This window comes from Odontomachus brunneus, unplaced genomic scaffold, assembly GCF_010583005.1.
Source record: "Odontomachus brunneus isolate Ranch 3 - 2012 unplaced genomic scaffold, Obru_v1 Obru_scaffold_024, whole genome shotgun sequence".
Classification (NCBI taxonomy): Eukaryota; Metazoa; Arthropoda; class Insecta; order Hymenoptera; family Formicidae; genus Odontomachus; species Odontomachus brunneus.
Genome location: NW_022639474.1, coordinates 2,325,969 through 2,335,785, shown reverse-complemented (window position 1 = coordinate 2,335,785; position 9,817 = coordinate 2,325,969). Strand labels below are relative to the sequence as shown.

Genomic DNA, 9,817 nt, shown 5'->3' with positions numbered 1-9,817 from the left:
GGGGGGGGGGGAGGGGGGACCGGTTATCGCTTGTATCGTGCGGCTATCCGCGCGATATCGATTCCGCCGGCGAATTGGGCGCCATATGGCGGCTGCTTTGAAGGCGACTTTGTATCGACACGTCGTCCGCCGCTCGTCCATCCGTCCCATGTATGTACGTACGTACGTATGTATGTATGTACGCGCGCTCACGATGCATCGCCTTTCCACGTCGCCGCAGTGCCATTAGCCGGGAATTGCCGCGGCGATCGTTCGTCGGGCCCGCCGCCGTGCATCGGCGGCCGCGGCCGCCGACGCTTTAAGTGGGTGGCACAGACGGCTCCGCCGGGGTACTTTGTGCCAGCAAGGCGGAATTGCTTTAAGCCCCCCATTACACGTGGACACGCAGCGCGTAGCGCGAAGAGGTACCGGCCGACGCGAATTGGAGGTGAAGGGAAGTGTGCACATGCACTGAAAAAAGGATTTCGAAATGAAAATTTGGTTAAAATGGCATCAACGAGATGCTCGGTAATTGCAATAAGAAAATTTTATCTTCGCTATTTTGCTTTGCTTAGGGACTAAGTAAATATATTACTGAGAAAGTAAAGCACAATAGCGACAACTCAATTTTTTGCTTGTAATTACCAAATATTTAGTTGATCCCATTTTAACTAAATCTGTTCTCAGTGTGTATCGCAAGCACTGCAATTCTTTTTTCTCGAATTACAGTACGATGCACAATTGGATCTTTATCGTAAATACATTATAATGGCATAATGCGATTATGCCATTATAACAGCTTTAAAAAGTTGTATTATTTATATATATGTTTCAAATGTTTTTCATATGTATATATATATATATATATATATATATATATATATATATATGTATGTATGTATATATGTATATATTTCAGAAGATATAAAAATATATATTTCATAATTTCATAAATCGTACACCTCTAATTGGAAGCATTGCGCGCGCATCTTGCCGTATCTATGTCGTGTCTCTGAGAAACCGAGAAGCAGTATTTAACCGATGGAAATTTTCTGCTGTTGAAATAATCGGCGAATCAATCATCGAAGCTAACCAATCGTAATGTGTGTAATTGCGAATAATTCAATCGATCGATAAAATAAATTGTTGATTCTCACATGGCACATTGGGGTCACATTTACGACCCTGCCTGATCTTTAATTTTTAATTAAACCCACAAACCAGAAGAATGACCACTTTCAGGTCATGAGCTAAAAAAAGTTATATTTATTGGGGATATTAAACACTCTTTTCAGCCATTTCAATTACCCATGGATCTCATAATTGAACCGTCATATAACATAAAGGCAAAATTGTTACGGAATCATTTGTCACTCCCGCGTGTTAGATTAAAGTGCAAAATAAAGGTCTGAAATAAATATGTAAAATAAAGATGATTTTTCGTTATTTAATTCTTCTCTCGCGGTTTAACACTGCCGAGAAGAATGCGAGGGAACTATCGATTAATATTATGAACATTGGTTTGTCTCTCTCGCGCCTCTTTCTCTCTCTCTTGAAGTTTATTTATTTTCACTTTCATTCGGCTCGCGCGTTACTTCCACCGTTTCTTCGCGCTTGTCACGTTCGACCCTATAAGTTTGACTCATCTCATTTCGAGTACACTTCATAATTTCTTCGATGTGTTTATTTCTCTTATGTAAACACATGCACATGGTGCGCGCGCCAGCTTTATTTCACGTTCCAGGAGATTCTTCCGAGAACACAATAAATTTCATCCGCTGACCCTCCCTTCCGCTCTAACCGCAAAATGACCGAGAAGAGCGCAGGCGGAAGCGCGAATTTAAAAGATACCGAGCCGAGGCTTCAGATTCCCGGCGTGCAATGCTCGACAATAATGCGATTGTTCCAAGTGGCTTTAATGCACGCTTCGCGTGATGATGTCGGGGCCGGTCTCGAGCGATGAAAGTAACGACGGCGGTTTCAACGTGATGTGTGCCAACAGCGCGCCAAACGCAATCGGCATCCGCGCAAGAATTACTCGTCAAGTACGTAACTCTTAAACGGGCGTTCGATAAAAGTATAGCGCGACGTAATAGAGGGTTGCTTCGACATATATTTCGCAACTCGACCGTAGAATTTCCGCTGTCCATTATCATGCAGATAGACGACGACTTAGCGCGAGGACATACGGTAACGTGGCAGTAATACAGTGATATATGTAAATGGAGTTTAGCAAGGTGTGTGAGTCTCTAAGGCATCCTTTCCTCAACATTGCAGCGTGCATGACTCAGAAATGATAATTTCCGTCTCGGCAACTTTCACCAGTGGAAACCGACCGTACACATTCGCGAAAATAACTGTTACCATTTCACGCGCTTACAGCACACATACACGCACACACATAAGGATATACGTTGCATTATTTTCCCCTCACGCCGTCCGCTCCACTTCCCTCTCACGTTCTCTTATTTCAAATAATGGATCTACTGCATTTCGCGACGTGTGTCGGCACGTATATTGCCTAAACATTAATAAACATCGCGCTCGAAGAGCCCGCTGGCAAGACAGAGCACCGCGGACATCCGCATCTATCATCGTGCTACAAAATGATCGATGTAATATGCTTTACACTTACGATTAAAATACATCTCGTGTTACAACGGCGAACGTAGTGCAATTCCGAAACGCCGTTGTTCCTTGCGCCACGTTTTCCACGAGGATCGTAGGGCTGCACCGTGATGCATTCGTTCGTGTCGCGCGAAGTGTATGTGTGCACAGGGTGCAATTCGTTATGCAACCGCGGTGTGTACAGGTAGAACTCGTCAATCTGAACACAAAATTCCTCTACCATCTCGCAAACAAAACAAATTTTAATATTTAACAATATTTAATCGAAGAAGATTGCTGGGAGAACAATCACCTACTGCTATACAGTACTCTCTTAAAGTGAATCAGTGAATTCATTTTAAGAGAGTAGATAAACTCTCATGGCGACGTCATGTACATTAGGTCAAATCGAAAAGTCCTCTAACATTTTGCAAAAGAACGCGTAAATTTCTAGTTATTAATAAAAGAAAACATTAGTGCATGATTGTCCGCGATAATGCAGAAAACTTCTTTAATTAATAACTAAAAAACGACGCGGTTATTTACAAAATGGCAAAAGGTTTTTTTTTGTTCAGTTTGACCTTAAAGGTTCGAGTTTTCTCAATATCTCTGTTCCAATTCTAGACAGAAAATCCATGTTTGGCATAAGAGTGGGATTCCCAATCGGTATTGTACTGAGATAATCTATGTTGGCACAAAGTTGGGCATTCTGATTGGAATCTAACCTGCATTTGGGAAAATACTAAGAAATTTCTATGCAGACACTATTGAGATTACAATCTTTTATGGATCGTTTATCTTCCAAATGACTACAAGAATAATATCGGGACTTTATATTTTTATTCCGCTTGATACAAGCTTCAAATAGTCATTATTAATTAATTAAAATATTCAAAGGTTTTGAGAAAAAGGTGAAATATATCTATGGGCATTTGGCCGCACTTTTTTACACGATTGTTTGCGAGATGGTAGAAGAATTTTGTGTTCAGTCTGATGAATCCTAGCTGTACACCGCGGCTGCATAACGAATTGTCGGACACCCTGTGTACACATGTGTACGCGGGACAGGAGCATCCGTTGACGGTGTGTAAGGTAGAGAACATACGCCACAATGTCGAACGGCCAGCGGTCGATCAATGAGACCTACGGTTCACGCGTGAGATCACGTATGTTGTCCCGAGCACGTCACGACGCGCCGGGGCGCCGGCGACGTTTACCGATCGCATCGAGTTACAAGTCCCTGAGGTAATGGCGCGTACGTTATTCAATACGTCGCGCTTCGGCCTCGTCGGCTCCCCACATGCCGCGTTACGGAATTTCTTCTTCGTCGCGTCGCGGTCTCGCCTTCGCAACCGAAGTGATTGCACGCGGAAAAAGGATTAGCGGCGAAGAACGAAAATGTAGCTGCGGTAATTAAGACCCGTATTGTTATCACCTGGAACTTTTGTCTTATGTAAGATACTCAGATTTTTACTCGGAGTTAGATCTAAGTGTTTTAATTGAATTATGATATATTAACCCAAGACCCAAGAGAAAACCACTAAGGATAGCCTTTCAAAAACCATCTAAATTAGGGCAAAACGTTATTCGAAATTTGTTAAAAAGTGAAAAAAAAATTTGTGTTGGATTTCAAAATTCAAGATGACGGACCAATATGTCGGCCCGAAAATTTGAAATTTTGACCTATTTGAGTGAAAATCCGTATGGGGGGGGGGGTTCGCTGAGTATGAATATGCACTTATTTTTTCAAAATTCGTAATGGCGGATCCAATATGGCCGCCCAAAAATGCGAAAATTTGACATAGTTTTGTTATTTGGCGAAAAATCCAACCAAATTATAAACTACCTTTCGAAGATGTTTGTTTTGGGGCAAAACCTCATACTTTACCAGACTGTAGAAGAAAAATGGTTTTTTGACTTTAAAAATCAATATGACGGCCAAAAATTTTTAATTTTGACTTATTTCAATGAAAGTATGTTTTGAAAGCCTATCCTTAGCAGTTTTCTCTTAGGCCTTAATGAGTTAATAATGATATTAATAATAATATTTTAATCATTGATGATCACGATAATTACGATAATTATCAATATTATGATATGTTTTGTATTTGTAATCATGATTTAATTGGAAAATTTTCATTTAGTCCTGAAATTTGAATATCTTGAAATAAATTTCAAGGATAACAATAGTTATTAAGACTTCTGATCAATCATCGCGGCCATATTAGATTACTGACGTCAAAAGCAACGTGCAAGATTAGTCGTAAAATAATATTCGCGGTGATTTTAATTTATGTAAATTGGTCTCTCGATTGTATCTATTTTTGTATTTGCGATTGTATATATCTATACATTTTGTTGTTGCAGATAAGAATGCAGATTGGTTTTGGCAATTTTCCCAAACAATCACGTTTCCCTAACGGGACACTTGTGGATCTTATAGAGAAACAAAAATGTAGATGCGATTTCAGTGTTTCGATCGTTCTTCACTCGTGATCCAAGGAAAAGTTAAAAGTTAGTTATCGGAGGCGTGTCAGTGCGCGCACACAGGTGGAATAAGTTAAATTGGTGCAGATTACGTTAGAATGCGACGGGGATATATAACGGAATGTGGAATCGGAGTGCGTCAGGAACACGTCGAAGGTACATCAGAACGCGCTGTATTCATAGAGCGGATTTTCCGCGACAGTTCAGCGCGACATTCATGCAGTAAAAGCAGTAACAAGATCATCAGGGAGATTTCGCGAATGACACGCGAGAATTCGAGACTCTACTCCTTCCTCCCCGAGGCAAGGAATACGCGGGGTAGAACGCATTAGCCCAGTTTTAACGACTCTGGTCATGTAAATGCAGGGTGTTATGAGAGGTAGTTTGCAAAATTGCAAGCTCTGCAAGCTACCTCTCGCATAGTCGACCATACCTTTAGTAAATGCCTTTGGTACTTCGAGTAGCGCTAATAAGTTTCACTTTGTTTTGTGTATTGTGTAGAGCTGGAGATTGTTACATTGAGGTCGTACATACGCGAATGTACCCACCACGTTGCACAATCGTAATTAAGCCCGTAACACAATCATGATATAAATTTATAATAAATTGTAATTATAATTACAAATTATATTATTTATAATATAATTATAATAAATTTATAATCGGCATAAGTCATGGTCGATTTTTAAATTAACGTACGAAAATGCTGTTGTATTATTAGCTGTTGTATACACACAACAGAATTGAACATCACAATTATAATAAAACTTCCCGTTATTTTCAACTGCGCTATTATCGATATTAATGTATCATACATTGTTTTAATAAGTCGAATGTTAGCGTCAATAATGTTATACTGTTAAGAAGATTTATTCCAATTACGACGCCGCCGATCCATTCTATCGATACCGCGGCATTTTTACAGTTGTTACAAATTAATTAAAATTTGCACTCGCAGATTAATACGTGTAACACATAAGTAACGATATACACAATGCGCAAAACTCAGGCTACTTATATTTTAGCACTGAGTGCAATGAGGAAATTGCAATGAACGGGTTGCAGTTGGCGTAATATTGTATCATCTTTCGACGGACAATAAGCGAACTTCATTAGCGCGTTTCTGTTGTGCCGGCACTTGCACTTATATAAGCGCGGCGGAAACTCACATAATTCCGCCCGGCAGCTTATCCGTCGAATTAATGGAACAATATTTCTGCGACTGCAACGAGCGTGAATATTCCGGGCGTTCGAGCTGGCCGACGCCGCCGTAAAAACGCGGCAATGTAAACGCGACGATGTAAACGGGGATTACGAGCAGTGCCGCCGTGTCTCTCGAAACGGAAACGCAAATCGCGGGAACAGCAGCAGCTCGACCATGTCTGACCCACTTTCGCGGAATGCGAAGTATCTTCTTCGCGTCCGGACGCGCGACGCGCAATCGAGAATCCCGCGCGATCGATTACTGTCGGCGCGGTAACGATCCTGAGCCACGATTGCAACGATTTACGAGTCGCGGCCGGCGAGTGGGATTTATTGCAATTTATAGCGAATACTCGCGGAATAGCCTGCCGGCATTCTCGCTGCATGAAAAGGATGGGATTCGCGTCGGGCACCGCGTAAAGGACGATGACTCGAATGGACCGATTTTCGCTTAAAAAGAGTGTCACGTAAGTTATATACACGCATTGAGAAAAATCCCTCGATTATCGCAGCAAAAGCACGTTTGCTGTTTGATGATCCTCGGGGGACAGATCAAACAGTTACCGTTGCAAATCATTTTTCATTGTCTGTTATTTTAACAAACATACATTGCTTGTCTGTTTAGGTTAGTTATGTTAGTTATGTCTCCATTGCAAAAGTGTTGCTTAAAGCAATTGAAAAAAATTGAAAGTAACAAATCATTTGTTCCCATATCAACAAACCAGTCGTTGTGAGCAATTAATTTTTGTTTTAATAAAATATCAGTACCCACAACGAGTGGTTTGTTGATGTCGAACTTCAAAACAACACACTCCAAGAAATTTTGAGAGAACTTCTTGAGCGAATCTCTAGAGTAGTGTGTAAGTCGACCATTAGTCATTTTAGCATCCTTGAAACTGCACAATGTATGCAAGTGCACATCTAATAAGGCTTAAGATTTTTACATAAGAAAATTGGCTATCTTTTTTTAATTTTCATATCATATTGATCTTGCCATGTCACTCTCTAAATTTCTTGGAATAAAATTTCACTCGAGAAATAGAGTGACCATCGGCTTACTCGAAGTCGAGTGATTTCTTCACTCCTCATCTTCGAGTGAATATTTTCACTCTAAATTGTAAAGTGAATCTGATGTGTTCCACTGCTATAGAAATACATTCACTCTAATCGGTTGAAACATTCACTTATACGGAGTCAAAGTGCACTCTAAACTCGAGTGAAACATCTACACTTGCGATTTTTCACTCTTGCACTTTTACGAGTGGCAGTATTTTCACTGTCGCTTCGAGAGAAAATACTGCCACTTTTCGCTCGTTTTGAGTGAAGTCCCGCTCCAAAAAAGTTTGAGAGCAGATTTAGCATTTTGAAGTATTTCATGTGCAGAAGTGTTTCTTTAGTTTTCAACGAAGAAAAGTTATAAAACTAAATTATAATATAAATAATTTTAAATAACTGAGACCAAAAAAATCGTCACTAATCAGATTACGGAGAGAATATTATCATTTTTTTTTCATATCAATTCTTTGCAATATGACTACTTTTTAGTAGTCCAGAAATAGACTGTTGATAAAATCTATTTTGCTCTAAGAAACATAGTGAATTCCGCTAGAAACATAACCAATTTTAACATTTCAATTCCTAAAATATAAGCACATATTAAACGAAAGGATAGTTAATTATTGCAGAATGTCAATCTATTCCTCGATTACAAAATCCTACAGTAATTTTTATTATAAAATTCTCTCTCCGCGTATCAAAAGTGACTTATTTCGGCACCTTTAAAATGTACTGACCACTTTTCTAGGAAATCAGACGAATAAAAATGCTTATATTTAGCGACCCACGTAAATAAATAAAAGCAAGGTTACATGTGTAATTACACTTGCTTACACTTTTGAAGCAAGAATCGGCTCATTTTACTTTTCCTCTTTCAGACGCACTTCCCTAACCGAGTATCTTTCTATCTCCCACTGTGCTTTGCGCAAAAGCAGAAAGCAAAATCCCTTTCATTGATATACAAACGCGTCACTCAATATTGACGATGATAAAATACCACGGCGTTCTCGCAGGCAGTACCGGCGGGCCTCGGATATCTCAGTCATCAAACGCGCGTGCCATATTTGCCGAGTATCGTCGTTTTATATATTTACATTCCCATAGCTCGCGCATCCGCCGACGCGTGCAACGCGGGCTGTTTCAATTTCTACGCGCGAAATTCTCACGCGACGTTAAAAGAGTACCGAGCATTTTTATTTGCAGCGGAAATGAAGCTGTTTGGGATATCGACGCTTCGAGGAAACAAGCGCCGACAAGACGAAAAAGCCGAGCAAGCCGAGAAAATGCATGTCTAAATGGATTGTCGCGTCGCGCGGTGCTCCGTGTGGACGCGCATAATGCGCAAACAGCGGGCAGATTTAGACAGCCTCGTCGCGATATCTATCGAAGCTATCGGGAATTCAATTTCCCAACACGAGGCTCGAGTCTGCGGTAGCATTAATTCTCCCAATAGAGAGCGGGCTATTTTTCATAACGCGGATTACCAAGACACGGAGGACGCTTCGCGCGTCTACCTCGTATCTGTCGCATCAAATTCGCGGACCGCGACGTCTTTTATTTGTACGGATAGAAATAAATATTCACGATCCACGTTGCGATGTGGAACGCGTGTTATATGAGAAATTAAACATGCACAATATACGCTTGTTTTTTCTTGCACTGAGTTTTTCAACTGTGTTTCACGCCATTATCAAGCTCTGAATTTTCGATACCGGTATGATAGTAGAAGAAAAATAACGGACTGTACGGAAATCCCCGCGCGAACTTTTTTGCAGAAGAAATACGCGCGAAATATCGCACTTCACACGATGAAAACACTATCTCGCATTCTCTATTTTTGCATGTAAATACAAGATATCCGAGATATACTGTGTCATTTTGTGATATCACATTCTTTGAACAACATGGGAAGAATTTCGAGTCGAGATTTTGTTTCTACATTAACTACATATATATAGTAAAAATGTTGTAATAAACATTACGTTAAAATTATATATCTTTTTAGAGTATTCTTTGCAAAGCAGAACTATACTGAAACTGTAAAATTACTATAAAAATAATAAATTTGATAATCTATATGCATTCTAAGAGCCGTATTAATAGTCGTTACTTAAAACTTACTTCAGTACTCGGATTTGAATTTAAAGTTGGATACGAACTTTTCAGCTGAATCGCAATTGCAAATGTAACGTCGCATGTAATAAGTGATTTAAGTAGAAAACTCTAACTCTAAATTCATATCTGAGTATCTCACGTGGGATAAGTTTCAAGTAATGACTTAAAATGGACCTAAGAGAAAAAATATCTAAAAATTAAAAAAATATTTATTCGATAAGGACTAATAGCATGCTGTACTACCATAGGATTAGTAACATACTTATTTTTATATTGAAAATATAATATATATTTTATATATATTTTATATATATTTTATATATATTTTATATATATATATATATATATATATATATATATATATATATTC

The 9,817-nt window shown here is 39.4% G+C and overlaps 1 protein-coding gene across 1 annotated transcript in view; it reads right to left on the bottom strand.

The window, feature by feature from the left end:
- Window positions 1-9,817, bottom strand: part of LOC116842298 (collagen alpha chain CG42342) — a 294,572-nt gene that overhangs the window by 283,714 nt on the left and 1,041 nt on the right. The gene's annotated exons all lie outside the window — the stretch shown is intronic.